The 14,727-nt window shown below is 40.6% G+C and overlaps 1 protein-coding gene across 3 annotated transcripts in view; it reads right to left on the bottom strand.

The window, feature by feature from the left end:
- The window catches only part of DSE (dermatan sulfate epimerase), a 57,392-nt gene extending 48,555 nt beyond the window's left edge, over window positions 1-8,837 (bottom strand). Inside the window, exon 1 of one of the 3 annotated variants that reach the window (XM_081045381.1) lies at window positions 8,429-8,834. The gene's annotated coding sequence lies outside the window, so the exon portion shown is untranslated. Of the gene's footprint in view, window positions 1-8,421 lie in introns of all 3 variants that reach the window. The other 2 variants (XM_081045380.1, XM_081045382.1) reach the window with 2 other exon arrangements.
- Window positions 8,838-14,727: the final 5,890 nt, after the last annotated feature.

The raw sequence follows: 14,727 nt of genomic DNA on the forward strand, positions 1-14,727 counted from the left end.
CTTGCTGAATGACTAAATCCTTTCAGGATGTCTATCGCTCAAGTATAGCATTCTTTCATCTGACTCTCCAGGTTCAAAAGTACACTGGAAAAAGATATATATCAAAGCATTCATTGCCAAGTAACACGGACTTATCTTTTCTAAAACTTGCAATCATTGCACCAAACTTCAGTGGCTTCACCGACAAGAAAAAATGGTGTAAGCACACAAAGAGGGATCTGTTGTTATGTAACCACTCTAACACTGCGAGCTCAATTCAAGTTCTTCAGCACAGGGTTTATCATTTTAAGGCGATTTAGTAGTATAAATACTGCCACACATTTCTTCCCCAAGAAAGACACTGGAAGTGGTCCAACTTACCCTAAAACTTGCAAGATGAAATTTAACAAGTAGAGGTGAAATTGACTTTTTAAAGTTCCTACGGTGGATACTCAAATACCATTTAATTTGAGTTTTATATAGAATTCTATGCAAGTCTAAAAATTTTAATGGTGAAAATCTCATCAACCCTATCATAGCACATGGTTAACAGGATGAATTCAATCGGAACAATACTGGTTTTCTTAGGAAAAAAGGTGAATCCTAGAATTTCACCAGTGTTTAGGAAAGGATAAATTGAACTTCTGCACAAAAGCAACAGATTGATTCTTACTTCACTCTCCACTTCTTTTGGGTTCCCGTTAGAACCAATAGGGTCTAACTTACAGATTTATAGTAAAGATAGAGGAAGAAAAGAAGAAATGAACCTCACATCTCAAGGGGCCAGAAAAAGAAACTCTCACCTAAGGTAACTCTGCAGGCTTTTCAATGCTTCCAAGAATCAATTTCCTTTGAGAAAGGTAACTGTGAAAAGCATTTCAAAATTGCTGTAAAACTAAATTGAAACACTTAATTGCAGCTGCCTAAGATATTGACTTTGCTGGGCTAACTTTTTGGCATCCCCCAAGCCCACTGACCCAATATTGGCTGAGAGTGCATTTTCCAACACCTTTCACTGAATCAAAATGAACCTGCTTTTAAGATAATTACATCTTAAGTATTGCCTAATTTTAAAATTGAGAGAAAAACAGAACCACTGTCCTGAAACTACAGAATTAATTCTACTACAGATTCAATCTCCTAAACAAAAAGGAAACAAAGTTCACACTGTTTCTATAAATACCATTAAATCTTTTAACCGTAATTACTGCTACAAAAAGTTTGGTATGAGAGAAGCTTCCAGACTCTTTCTGACATGGGCAACCTCTATATTTTGCCCAGATGATGGATGAATGCTCTGGGTGTTCATGTAGCCACTGTTGCCAGTCGAATTCTACTATGAAAAATGGAGCAAAAAAACAGAAAAGATTATTACTGAGAATCCAAATGAAACATGACAGTCTGGTGCCAAGACTTTTTTTAAATTAAGATTTTCTAGAAATGTGGAGAAAAGTGACCTGTTTGAGGTGAAAACAGATTAAGCATAGAGGTGTTTTCAGACACTGATGTGTGCCTGAATGAAAAGTTAAAGGAAACTTAGGTATGATCAGTATTTAACCAGTTAGTAAATACTTTGTATTAACAAATAAAAATGCTAAATAGAAACTATAAAGGCAACCTGTATTTCAGGCACTAAAACTGACCATTTCTACATTCACATACAAGTTGATGCTTTAACAACCTGCAGTTAGGGGTGCCGATGTCCCGTGCAGTGAGAATATTTGCATAGAACTTCTGTTTCCAAAACTTAACGACTGATAGCCTACTATTAACTGGAGGTCTTACCAACAACATAGTCAATTAATACATATTTTGTATATTATATGTATTACATAATGTATTCTTACAATAAAGTAAGCTGGAGAAAGAAAGAATGTTAAGAAAATCAAATCATGAGGAAAAAGCACTTGCAGTACTATACACATTTATTCAGGAAAAAAGCTACATATAAGTTGACCTGTGCAACTCAAACCCATGTTGTTCACAGGTCAATGTAATTAAATCATTTTTAATTTCTAAGATTTTCAAATCCAGATGAGTGGAAGTCATAACATTAGAACCCCAGAAGACAAACACTAACATCCCCTCAGGACAATCTCACTTCAACCTTTCAAACCAAAAAAGAATTCAAAGGCCTCCTTTAAAAATCTATTCTGAAGGTTAAAACATTCAGAAAAACTTCCCTGTATTTAGCATAAATCCCTCCTGATGCTTGCTGTAAGTCCATTTCCTCCTCTTTTCCTCCTGTTTTTCTTCAGGAAAGATGGAAAACAGCTGTTCAACACCCCCTTTCAGGCTACTTTTTCTTTCTTGCCAGGCCCATTCCCCCCACGGGAGAAGTGTACACACTGCAGGTGATTCCAAAATCCAGCTGGTCCATGCCAGATTATCTACAGGGCTGGTTAGCCAGGCCCTATTCACGCCTCCTGGAATGACATCACTAAACTGCAAAGGCCCCTAGAAACGTTCTTTACTAGAATTAGTGGAATTCTAGAAATCCAGTGCTTAGAGTCTGTCCTCAGATATACTCAAACAAAAACATCGCAGTTTCAAGGAGATTACAGTCAGATTGCAGAGAAGATAAGGACTGTCCTGCAGCTAGGCCACCTGGGTCTTCACTACTTACTGCTCTATCTCACAGGTCAGGGTGGTGAGCTCACCTTGGCAGGAAGCAGGTTTAAACTACTTAGTGCTTTTTATCATGCAGTTGTAGTTTCTTATCACTGACACAACTTTCTGGAAGTAAACTTACTTGAGAAATGCAGTAAGTCTTTCAATACTTCTACCAATCTAAAGGACTACACGAAATGAGACTGTTAATTTGTAGTCTCTTATTTCTCTAAGTGAGTAATCTCTACTGGAGTCAAAACATCAGCTGCAGAGCACTACACTTCCTACCAAAATTTACATAACCAATCTAATGTTGTTGCCTCCCACTGGAGGAACTCTTAACAAATACCCTCATGTTTTCTTGCAACAGCCATTAGACTCCAACAGTAAAGTCAGTATATTGCCTACTTCATCAATAAAAATATTATAGACCCACAAGCTTGGTGAGCCCATTTCCTTTACAAATCCCTTTTAAGTGTTATGAAATGCTGATTCAGCTTTGTTGTGGTACAACATCTGCATGCATTAAAGGCCTATTGCTTAGTAGCTAAGTTTGTTACACATGAGAAAAATACAAAAGCCTTGATGTAATCAGTACACATTCACAACTATGGCATCTGTGTATGCAACAAATATTTCAAATGGAAAGATTTAAATAGAAGTTTTTTGACTATGAATCTATTCAAATTATACTTTAAAAAGCATGTAAACTAGACACATGGAATTTTACTATCAGTCCTACTATTTTTTACATTAATTGGGGACAAGAGAGGCATTAATTCTATAAACAATACCAAAAAGAATTTTTAGCATGCAGACACATACGCTCAGTTGCAAGCTCACTCTGATCCTGTCTAGGAAAAGAAGATGGTCACAACCTACAATGGATATATCACGTATGTGTAATTGAGAGCTAACTTCCTATTTGTCTTCTGTTATATTTTTAAAAACAAGACTACACTTACCTAATAGTTATAACTATTCCCAAATCTACAATGCCAAAATAAGTCATGCTTATTATCAGTATGTTTACAGCTTCTAGATATTACTGAAGAGACAAATTCTGTTCTTTCAGGTATTGTTTACTAACATTTGATGACAACACTTACCAAGATCTTGTTTATGGAATATCCCACGAGAGTTGAAAAAAAACAGAAAGAAATTCAGTGGTACTTTTTATGCTCATTAAAATTCACAGTGTTGTTCTGAATTAAGAACTGAACAAACTATTGCATTCAAGAAATAAACACATGGCCTCAGCAATCTTTTCTTCTCTTTCCAAATTAAAAGTATTCCCTTTTACTCTTTGTGATCTCCAACCATCTCTCTGAAAACTCTGCCTCCTGCAGGTTTATACTCTTCTGGGCATTTGAAAGAGGACTGGAATTCACACCCTCAACAGGCTGGAGCTTGCCTAGATAAGCAGAAATAAGCAACACTTGGTAAAGCACCCAAAGATATGAGGCCAGCTAATGAGAACTGATCCACGAGCCTAGGGCTCCGCAGAAATTAGAAGAGGCCCCACAATGGAATCCTTCCAAGACATGAGAAGAGATACAGAGGAATGGAAGAGGAGGGAGCTGCTGGAAGTGGCTCTGTAAATAGCCAGTTTACAGAAGCCTGGAAAGCACATAAGCATTCATTCTAGAGCTGGCAGTTCATGGACAGCAGTGAATAGTAAAAGGGATAATAAACTAGATCTGTAGGAAAATAAAATTTAAGAGTCTTTAACAACATGAATTTGGAGTCATAAAGAAGAGTAGAATTAAATGTGCAATGTAGGGTAGTCTCATATTTAAGGTAGGCCACTTATTACTTGTAAGATGATAAATAAATGTTTAAGTTTACAGTATTTCCATTTCCCTACCCCTAAGAAGAGAAGATGCCTGCTCTACATCACTCTCCATTTCCACTAGGCTAAAATGTGAAAATATTCAAATTATTTGAAAAAAAATTAAAAAGACTAGGGATTTGAAAATGTAAGTATTCGTGTAGCTGTATTATCAGGGAGTTTCCCTTTCCCTCACTTGTCTGAAGGCATATGAACTTGTAAGGAAGAATTAATTAATCCTAATGCCCCCTCTTTAAACCCATCCTCAATACTTTACTTTTCCTTTTTTAATTAGTTTCCGGTGTACAAAACAATGCAATAGTTAGACATTTCACCCCTTACAAAGTGGTGAATAGATTTCACCTTCAATCTATTGCCCCTCTGATATAGTATATATTCTTCAGGGCTGGAAGAATAGTCCACTGACTATTCCCTATGCTATATTCCATATCCCGTGACTATATATATATTAAATTATACTTGACATACAATATTATTCAACTTTAGCTTCAGGTGTACAGCGCAGTGGTCAAGCATCTCCACCGTCCACAAAGTGGTCTCCCTCATAAGACATGTGCCCATCTGACACCCTACAAAATCTTTACATTATTGATTATATTCCCCAAACTGTCTTTCATACCCCGTGGCAATATTGTAGTTACCAATTTTTGCTGTCTAATCCCTTCCCCTTCTCCTTCATCCCCACCTGCCTCCTGCATTTCTCTTTTTTAATTTGATTCTTTTCTGCAACACTTCACCATCAGCTAACCAGACTACTCTTCTATCCATAACAAGAAGTAGTAAAACGCTAAATTTAGATGGGTCAGAAATTGGGACTCTACTATGTATTTACTCAAATATATGAAGGTTTTCTTCAAAAAATAATTATTTAAATTAAAATAGTATCCATTTAAAATGCAAAGTTTAATTTTTAAAAAGGAATTCCCTAGTAGAACTAGGCATTAGGGTTGGCAAAGAGTTTTTGAAACTCATCCATTTCTAATTACTGCTATCAGTAAATAGAAGCATGGATCAGTGCCTTGGGAATCTGCAATTTTAATCTCTACTTCCCATTCCGCCAATAATTCTCCATATGAACTTCATGGGAAAATAGTTTCGTTTCTCTGGGTTTATATGGGTACTTGGCTAATTCCCATGTTGGGCACTGACTCTAGGTTTAAAGAATTTTATTGTGTTATCCAAACATCTGCTGGTAATTTGGTGACCCTTCCCCTCAAAGTTTTATTCTACAGATCACTATAGGGGAAGATAATACAATTCCAAGCTGAGAAAAACCCTAAGGCATTAGTAGTAAAAACTGTTCTGTCCTCTGCTTGGACACATTCTTTCACGAGGTTGTTGGTCACGGAATCTCATCAGGTACCTTACCCCCTCTTTCAGAAAAGTACAGATCTAGCTGCTCTCAGTCAATGGAACAATTCCACTATGATGTTCCCTCTACCACAGGTCCCAGATCTCCTCAAAGACCTGCCACATCCACAGGATAACAATATTTCTGTTTTTACTGGGGTGGTGAAAAAGGATGAGTATTTACTATATTTAGGACTCAAACAAGCTAATGGTTAAGAAATATTCAATATATGTTGCAACCACAAAATGCTGGCCTTTTATTACTAATTTCTTTACGCTTTTGGAAACAAAGATTACTGATACATTAAAATCCCAATTAAAATATTTTATCTTCCTTTATACATCTCCAGTCATTTGTTGAAATCATAATTCTGAATGAGAATCATGTAATTTCTTTCATGCAACACGGTGTGATCCAAGACCATAAAAACAGATACCAAAATAACACAAATAACATTAAGAAATGTATATTTTATTGTTTAATTGCAGAATGTATTTTCACCTATGATTTTAAAATAGTTTTTCAGAAATTAAAAAAATCTTTATAAGGCATTGGGAAAGGCAGGACAGCATCTGTGAAGGACTGCACCTCATGAATAATGACCAGGTCCTCTCAAGGCAGTACTGTTGATACCGAAAGGGAAAGACCACAAATCTCACTGCAAACCTTACTAACTTGTGGACTCATTTTATAAGTACTAAAGTAGATGCACACACAAATGTTAGTAGTCCCTATGATGGTCCTGACCTCATGTGGCCAACCTAGCTGACTTCTTACAGGATGTTTTCCCACAACCAGGCTCCTAACCTCACAGGGAGGAACTTTAAACAACCCCTACCCAGCAGGGCTGGGAAGATCCTAATAATACCCTCAGTGGCAAAGGTCTATACTGTGTTCTGTTGTAAATTTCTCTTTATCCAACGTTTTTTTAGTTGTTTTTTTGTTTTGTTTTGTTTTGTTTTGTTTTCTGAGAATCCCTTTTTACTTGGTGACTGTGCTATCAATATTTTTTAACTTGAATGTAAAAATGTACTTTGTAGGCCACTGTTTTTATTTAACTAAAACTTGAAACTTATACTGACATATACTAATCAATGAAAAATGATGCTTTCCAAGCTCAAAGTCTCAGATGTTTATTTAGGTTTTCTCCCTGTCTGTATTAGCAGCTCCAGAAGAGCTAGGGCAGTTTCTCATATACCTCTGCATGGCTCCTAAGTGACCAGCACTGTCTTGTGCTTTTCTGCTGAATTCACACTGATGGGTGACTAGATGATGGAGGTATCAAATTCAATCTTTTCTCCATTTTACCTAGAACACATCTTACCTATGCCCTTCATAAAAGGACTTATATCCATTTGGCGGCCTTATAATAGCACAGAATAGGCGAACAGACAGGTAATCCTGTCGTTTATTTCTTCCATGCATATTATCTTTTCGCGAGCCGATTTTAGTAGTACTGTGTGAGTATTCTACAAAATATTATGTATGACATTTCACTTCAGAGGTTACCATTTATTGAGAAATTAAAAAAACTGTGGAAAAAGTAATTCCTGGAAGATTAAATTCTTTACTGTGAAAAATACTGGGGGGGGGGGAACTGTTTGAAACTATTTCTCAGTGAGAACGTCCATTCTGCAATTGAATGTAACATTAACTAAACCGTAACTTTCTAATCTGTGACTAACGAAAACATTTTTAAAGCACTTTATCACACGAAGATCCGCAGAAACCAAAAGTGTCATTTCCTGACCTAAGGAAGTCTAGGTAAATGAGGTTCACCCCTCCTTTTAGAAGCAATGGATTCGGTTTCAACCTTTCATGCCAGCCGGCCTAAGCAGAGGCTGTTACCTCAATCAAATGAGCGATGAAACTGAGCAAGTTCTCGGGTCACAAACTTAGCTCGGATTCCAGCCGCCACAGATCTCAAGCCCATGTGGCACTGCTCACAGAGCTTCCCAGTCAGTGAGTCAAGCGTCCCGCCGCCGCCGCCACCACCACCACCACCACCACCACGAGGGGCTGCCTCCGAGCGAGGTTTACCAATTTCTCCGAGAGGTGGCGAGCCTAGCGGCGCTGGAATCCAGCGTCTGGGGCAGGCTCAGGACGAGCTTAGTCAGTCGGCCCCCGCAGCCGCAGAGGCAGGCTGCCAGCGCCAGGATCGGCACACACGCCCGACACCAGCCCACTTCGCAGGGGGACGCAGGCAGAGGAGGGCGCGGGGCTGTACCACGCAACCGGACAGGGAAGCCAGAGCGCCCCGCGGGCCGTCCGGGAAATCGCAGCTGTGCGGGCCAGACCCGACGCACCAAAGCGGTCTCCAGGTTCTTGCGGAGCGCCTGGCTCTGCGCCGGGCGTTCAAGGGGTGGGAAAAGACGAAAGGCTGGCGCCGAGCCTGCCCCGCCGCCCTGGAGGCACCCGGCTCCGGCTTCACGCCTCCAGCGCCCTCCAGAAACCCTGCCGCGCCGGGACCCGACGCGCCGCCGGCCGCGCTCCGCACCCGGCGGAGGACGTGGCTCCCCGCCTCCCTCCCGCGACGCGCCCGAGACTCCGGAAGAAACTTGCGCCTCACGGGGCCCCGAGTGGCGCCCGCCGCGCGCCCCTGCCCACCCTCGCGTGCCTCTCCGCTCACCGCTCACCGCCGCGGCTTCGTCCTCTCGGGCTTCGCCTCCCCAGCCTCGGCCCAGGCTCCAGAGCCCCTTCCCGGCCGCCTCACTCCAGGGCGCCCGGCGCCCTCGGAGCCAAGTTCTCAAGGCGCCCGCCGCGCCATCGGTGCCGGTGGGCGCCGCGCCGCGAGATGCGCCGCTGCAGCCTCGGGCGGCGCTACTGCGAGGCGGGCCAGCGCGGGCAGGCGGGGTGTGGGCGAACTGGGAGGAGGGCGGGACGCGGCGGGCGCCCAGGCTCCGCCGGAGGGAGGAGGAAACCGCAACGTCACCAGGGCTCCCGGAGGCGAGAATGGGGAGCGGGACAAGGGCACCCCCTCCCTCTGCCCGACCCCGACCTCCGGCCCGCCGGGCTTTCTCCCCGTCTTCTTCTCCTGGACTCGCAGCTCGCGAGTGGCGCTCGGCCTGCCCCTCCACTCGGGCCCTGACTCCACGCGCCCCTGCCCTACCAGGCCTCTTTGATTCTAACTTGCTGTCGTAGTTTCTAGGGACCCATACGTTTCGGGTTCGACTCCGGAGTCGCCCCCGACCGAAAGATACTTTGAACGCCCAGGGGGAGGAGCTGATGCTTCCGTCCAGCCTGGGTGAAGAAATCGGGGAAAACGTGGAGAACCTTATCACCGGGGCTGTTGGCCCACTCCACTCGCCTTCAACAAAACAGTTACTCTTTTTCTCCGGCATGCTGTTTTACTCTTCTCAGAAGGGAGAAAAATCACCTATGTAGAAGCCGTTCTCGCCTTAATTGTACTAACAAAATACAATAAATCCAAAACCACTGAAGCCTGAAAACTGAATAGATTTTAATCATCAAAGGTAAAGGGCCAGGAACGGAGCATTTGATGTATGCAGCTCACAAAAGGAAATTCCATTTACCTTATCTCCTACGCCTGTGGGGGTGGATGGAGGAGAGGGAGAGGGAAACCCTTCATCCATCTGGGTTCTTCAGGAGGAGGATTTGTAACCTTAGTAGTCACAGCCCCCTTGGAGAAGTTTCTTCCGTTCTCTTAAAGCAGCCACTGCACCAACCTGGTTCCAGGGACGTTTCTGACGTGAACAGGGCCATCACCTCAGTGCTAACTTCGCCTCCCTCAGTGTGAGCGTGTAATTAACCTACCCGAGCTAGAGAGCACAGAAGTGACAGATGTTTATCCAATCCTTAGAACCGGAGACGTTTTACCTGAGAGCAGTGCTTTTTTTCCCCCTGTTTGCTTCACAGTGCTTTGTTTGGGTTCTAAAGGGCCACCTCTATCCATTTCCCCTGTTCTCAGGTTCTCAAGACCTACAGAGGAGTTTCCATTAGGCTACATTAGGAAAAAAAAGTGGATTTCTACTTTTATGGTTCTCTTTATCAGAAATTGCATTGGAAGAGAGATTCTTTACAAACAGGTCAAGCAGAAGTGGTTTTGTTAAATTTTTGTCCTGTTCACTCAGATAAACCACTGATTTGCATAAACTTCCAGATGTTTTATTTAGAGGTGGGCTGTGGAGAGAAACTGGGCTCTTTTATTTAGAACTAGCTTAATCTGATTTAAATCCTTATTTTGCAATTTACTACTAAAGGCCCTGGAAAACTTAACTTCAGAGCCTCAGTTTCCTCATCTGTAATATAGAGATATAATACTTTCATTGAATAGTTATAGAGAGGATACAACAAAAATAGCTAATATTTGAGAGTTACTTCATGCCAGACATGTTAAGAGATTTATATGTATTAATTCAATTATTAGAGATGATTAATTGTAAAAGTACCTAGCTGTAATACGTATTTAACCCATAAGTATTAATTTCCATTTAGCTTCTCAAATTTGGAAGAGACCTTAGAAAAAGCATCTGCTTTGATGTCTTGAACCTCTCCATAAGTAATCATCTAGCTCAGTAATTCTCTCAACCTAGAACATTGTGTCAGCAGAGGTAGATGTAACTGAGTAATTCTACCTCCCAATTTCATGTCTTCTGTAAATTTGGTCTGTAGGCTATGTCATCATTCAAGTTCTCATTCTCAGATGCCTTCCTTGCCAAATGACACTGATAATGCTTTTTAATAGGGGCCCCACACCCGACCAATAAATCAGAATCTCTAGGGATAGAGTTTAAGCAACTGCCATTTTAAACTCTCTTCCCAGATGATTATAATCTGCAACCAGTATTGAGAATTCTTCAAAGGAGACAGTACCCACTGTTATTTGCTCCCACTCACCCCCAGTTTTGCCTTCAATTGACCTAGAAATCTGCTACTGGATAAAAACCCACCTCTTGCAAAGGGTCCCCTATACAGTAGGCCTCAAAGATCTGCAATTCTGCCCTCTGTAGTCTTCCAGGATGCATTTAGCCTTGATTCCACAGGAGAGTGGAATCAAGTTCTCATTCTCATATGCCTTCCTTGCCAACTGACACTGAATTAGCATGCTGTTGATGAATAATCTCATCAATTGAGGAAACGTGTGTTATTGAGTCATATTTTTATTCCTTGTCCCAGAGCATCATCAAATGTGCATGGGTGTATGGCATCTTTGTAGAAATTAGAAGAAAATACACAACCCTTACCCAGGCTGAGGGATTACTAGGAAAAAGCAACCTCTTCCTCCCAGATAGAGCCCTAAACAGCTGTGTGTTGTCCAGTGATGTGTTTACTGGTGTAGCAACATTGTGAAAAAAGGAAATGACTACTTAGTGAATTCTCATTAACTTCTGAATTTCTTCTTCCTTTTCTAAGTACCCAGATATGACTTTAATAATAGGTTTATTAATTTTGCTCAGGATCTGTGAAAAGCACTTTGTCTTGGTTTCAGGAATCAAGCTGTTCTTTTTTGAAAACATTTGTCCATCTCCAGTCTTTTATTATTCAGCTTCCTCTTTGCTGGTTCTAGATGTAAGTCCTTATTTGTGAACTTCTTGCTTAGATATAATTTTTCTGGGCAAAAGAAGTTAAGCTTTAGAGAGCTAAGACATTTTCTCATTTATCTTAGTTTTCAATCAACTCTTGCAAAGTACATTTTATTCTTGCAGTTGGATGGTTATTTTTCACGATAGAGAAGAATTAAAAGGGGAATTAGTTCTGGTTTGTTATCCATTTATCTCAAGAAAGGGCATCCTTTTTATGTTTATTCTTGTCTGAACAAAACAAAACAAAAAAGTATATATTGTTGTTGTGCTTGGTTTACTCTTGGCTCTAGCCTAACAGACCCCAGTCTTACAGGAGTATTAACAAGTACATGCTTTAGTTTATAAATCATTAAATTACACTCAAATTTGCCCTTTACGTTTTACTAACCAGCCAGCTGGTCCATGACTATACAACTGTGTGGATCCTTGAAATGCTTTTTCTCCCCCTGAGGCCAAATTAGTCTCTTTGTAAAAAACTGCCTTACCCCCACACCTAAAAGATCCACCCTGAGTCACTGAAGAGAAATCATCATTTTGGTTTGCTCAAACCCTATTGCCCTATACTTCTACTTATTTACTCAGTGATAATCTCTCTCGGCTTCCCCTTCCATTTTTGGGCCCCTTCCATTCAGCCCTGGCCAGACATCCACCAAGACTTCTCCAACCTCCCTTACTCAGGCCTGTGGCCTCCGTGATTTTCCGAGTGCTGACCTGCTTCTTTCCGTGAGCTAGACTATTCTGCTGCTACTGCTTCATCTCCTGATGACTCAAACTTCCTGAACTTAGGTTTCATTCTTAAAACAAAAGGAGATAATGTGGTTGGAACTTGAAGGTATTATGCTAAGTGAAATACGTCAGATGGAGAAAGACAAGTACCGTATGATTTCACTCTTATGTGGAATATAAAAAGAAAAACAAATAAACATTACAAAAATAAACTCATAGATTCAGACCAGAGAGTTACCAGAGGGGAAGGGGTTGGGGGTAGGGTAAAATGGGTAAAGGGGTCAATTGTCTGGTGACAGATGGAAATTGGACTTTTGGTGGTGAGCACACTACAGTGTTTACAGATGTCAAATTATAATGTTGTACACCTGAGACTCACATAATGTGATAAACCAATGTTATCTCAATTAAAAACAAGCAAAAGGAAACATTTACCTACATTCTTAATATAACTGAGTTGTACCCCCTCCAACCTAGTCATAATTTGAGGCTTTTATACATAATTCTTTATCAGGTACAGATTTCCTGGCCTCACAATTTTCTAATGGATCATTAATTGTTCCAAAAACTTCCATATGTGTTTCATTTTATCCTCACAGGCTCTGAAGTTGGCATTACTATACTCATTTGACTCATGAGGAAACAGGTTCAGAAAGTTGAAGCAAATTTCCCAAGATATACATTGCTCAGACCACATATGATTGAGTTTTCTGATATCAAATCCAGTCTTCTACCACTAAAGCACTCAGTCTATACTAACCTTTTGCATCTAAAGCTCCACTTATAGTTTGAGTGTCCCAGCCTCAGATGAAAGTTTTTCTCCATTCTTGATTGACTCTTGAAATGGATAGTTTTTATATCACCTCTTTATTTATTTTAAACTACTGTGGGGACAGAGCCCCAAGAGCAGTTTCCAGGCTCTCGGCCTCACATAGAAAGGTGCTGGCTCAGGTAGTAAATGGCCATTAACTGTGGCTAGTTGGCTGTCAGCTGTAACCAGTGAGCCATTGGCCACTAATATAACTGCCGTGACTACGCTAGCAGCAAATGGGGGCTAGCACGAAGATGGTGACTGAGCTAGCAAGCGCGGAGTGTGGAGGAGTAAGGATTGCGGATTCTGTGGCTCCTGCTACCTGTGTCTCCAACCCAGCCGCCAGTGAGACTATAGTGTATGGGGTATGGCTATAGAGGTATGGCTCCCCTACCTATGGCTCCGTGGATGTTCCATTTTGGCCTCACCACATCCTGTGTTCTTATGTGGGGAGCGGGACCAGAGACCCCGCATGCCACCCCACGTGACTCCCTGCATGACAACTACCCAAGGTGTTCCATACACCTACCAAGTTAGCACTATTCTCTGACATTACAGAAATGATTATTGACATTTGCTACACGAATGAATGAAATTAAAAGTTTGTTCTTTTCCTTATTGAATGGACCAAAAGGAGTTTAAGCATTATTTTTCTTAAAAATATTAAACATTTAATATTTTCCTAACGTGGTTTTTGAGAACTGTGGACATCAACTGAGGAGTTTAGAAAATGAATGTTTACTGAGGGTTAATTTAATTTGGTGATTCTTTATAATAGGCAGTTGGATAGTATTTAATCCTCCTCTTTTTATCAAACTCTGGCTTTTTCCAGAAGAGTGCAATTAAGGAAGAACTGTGTGAAGAAGTTACTACTCTTCATGGCCAAAAGGGAAACACTGGTGTTTTTAAAAATGCTAACATAACAAAATGTAAAAATTTGACTACAGTCTAACACAAAAACAGCATTCCTTAGAAGCATTTATCATCTGTGTAAAAAAAAGTAAAAGGAAACGTGGACTAATTATATGCCAACCCTTTCATTTTACAAAAAAACAGAAGTTAACATAGGTGGTGGTTGTTACCAGTTCCTGCTACTAATTCCTGGTAGACGTAGGAAGAGAGAACAAACCTCCTGGTTGCTAGCCAAACTTTCTTTTTCCCACTTCTCCATGCTGCATCATTGACCATGAAACTCTAACTTCTCCTTCTGAGATTCCCATATTTTACATGTACTGTGGCAATTTATAGAAAAATGTAAAGATGCATTCTTTTCACTAACAAAATATTAATGCATAAGGAGAAACAAGCTTTGTTTTTGGAGAAAATCAAAGGCCTACTCAAAATGTAAATGAGATGGTATCTTTCTTTTACCATTGTTAAACTTGATGGTGTATATGTTACTTATAATTGTCCACTGACATGTAGGCAAAATAAGCTCATCACCGCATACTTAATAGTTGCTACCTAACCAAGCTCCTGTCCTTATGGTGGAATCTTTAATAGACTTTACCTATCTTGAGTCATTTATCCTCATTATGCCTAGGAATTTTTTAAGGCATTCAAAAGTCTTAACAAATTGTCGTTTTATTGCAGGAATCAATTTTCTAAGTTTCCTGCTGTTACATAAGAAGGATAATGCTAGATAGTAGAGTTTCTGTTCAGAATGGGCAGATTAATATTACCATGTGAAGACCACCCACATATATATATGTATGCATGTGTGTGTGTGTATATATATATATATATATATATATATGTTATATATTATATATATATTAGGTTGGTGCAAAAGAAATTGCAGTTTGAAAGGTCAAAAATAATTGCAAAAACCGCAATTACTTTTGCACCAACCTAA

This window comes from Rhinolophus hipposideros, assembly GCF_964194185.1.
Source record: "Rhinolophus hipposideros genome assembly, chromosome: 3".
Lineage (NCBI taxonomy): Eukaryota > Metazoa > Chordata > Mammalia > Chiroptera > Rhinolophidae > Rhinolophus > Rhinolophus hipposideros.